This window comes from Mus pahari, chromosome 2 (assembly GCF_900095145.1).
Source record: "Mus pahari chromosome 2, PAHARI_EIJ_v1.1, whole genome shotgun sequence".
Lineage (NCBI taxonomy): Eukaryota > Metazoa > Chordata > Mammalia > Rodentia > Muridae > Mus > Mus pahari.
In genome coordinates, this window is record NC_034591.1 from 89,499,682 (window position 1) to 89,501,390 (window position 1,709).

Below are 1,709 nucleotides of genomic sequence, written 5' to 3' on the forward strand. Positions count from 1 at the left end.
ATTTGTAAGATTTCTCAGCAATAGTGTGATATCCCTGTATTAACTAAAGGCTGAAGTCTTGAACAGCACCTTTGTCCTTTTTGGTCTCTTTGACTTATGTCAAATTGCATTAGGCTTAATTGGGTGGGGTCTTGTTAATGATGGTTGTTTTGTTTTTGTTTTTTAAGATTTATTATATATATGTATGTATATATATGTATATGTGTATTTATGTATGTATATATGTATGTGTGTGTGTGTGTGTGTGTGTGTGTATGTGTGTGTATATATAATTCCATTGCAGATGGTTGTGAGTTACCATATGGTTGCTGGGAATTGAACTTTGAAAGAGCAATCAGTGATCTTAACTGCTGAGCCATTTCTCCAGTCCTAGTGATGGTTTTTTTGAGACAGGGTCTTATTGTTTACCTTACACAGACCTGGAACTCATGATTTTCCTGCCTCCTCCTTGACTACCTCTTTTTTCTTTTTCATTCAGTTCATTATATTTGCTTCTGGTTTTCAAGTGTATTTTGCCTACTGTGCACGTAAAGTTTTGTCATCCTAGAAATTCTAATATTTAGGAAGCTAAGAGGCTCTCATATTCAGAAATAGCATTTAAGTTTTTACTTTGAATTTTGAGTTAGAAAATTAGGAAACTATATTCTGCATTTAAATCTGCTTTAGGAATGTATATGTTTTTTAAAAATAATTTCTAAATGGACCAAATACTGAAGATAAAAATAAATTCACAAAAGCACTAGAAGAAAATATATTTAACATTTATAAGAAGATGAAATGAAAAAAATGTGTTTAGAGTCAAATATAAAATCTTATAAAAGAAAAGGTTGATAAATGTAGCACAAAATATTTAAAGTTTCCGAACAAAATAAAAATTATTGCTACAAAGTCAAAAGAAAAAGTGACTAAGCAATTGTAATCCAAAGGCTGATAGTGCAATCAAAAGCCTTTTGAAAACCATCTAAAAAACTATACCAAGACAAAGGAGAGGAACTGGATGTATAAAAAGATTCTCAATCCTAATAAGAAGTTCAATCTGTGCTGTTGGTATAGGAGCTCGTGTAACCCAAGCTGGCCTTGAACTCCTTATGTAGAAGATGACATTTACCTCTGTTCCTCCTGTCTCCGCTTTTCCTTAAGTACTAAGGTCACAAAACATGTGTCTCTGCACCTGGTTTTGTGTGAAGCTGGGAGTTGAACTAGGGTTTTCTGCATCTTTAAGCACATTTCTGTCCAAGGGTATAGGTTTCTGGGGGCTGGTGAGATGGCTCTCAGCAGATTAAGATGCTTGCTGCCAAGCCTGACAACCCAGATTTGATCCCCAGGACCCACATGGTGGAAGGAAACAACTGACTCCAAAAAGTTATCCCCCAGCATCCATCACATACCTATATAACAACCTAAAGTAGACTCATATGAAACATGACTTTCCAACTCAAAATCAACAGAATGACTTGGAGTTTGTGTTTACTCACTTCAGTATAATTGACAACTGATTCAAAAATAATGAAAGTCATTTTGGTTATATTAGAATTTAAATATATACCTTCTTTCATATCAAAACATGCTCTCAAACATGAAAGTATTTATAGGAATTGCTAGTTGGACAAGTTCTCACAATGCCTGTAATCTCAGAACTTGGGAGGTAAAGACTAGTCATTGAATTCACAGTCAACCCTCCCCTCCCCTCCCCTCCCCTCCCCTCCCCT

At 35.0% G+C, this 1,709-nt stretch overlaps 1 protein-coding gene across 2 annotated transcripts in view; it reads left to right on the forward strand.

The window, feature by feature from the left end:
* Chmp3 (charged multivesicular body protein 3) overlaps nucleotides 1-1,709 on the forward strand; it is a 46,512-nt gene that overhangs the window by 23,025 nt on the left and 21,778 nt on the right. The gene's annotated exons all lie outside the window — the stretch shown is intronic.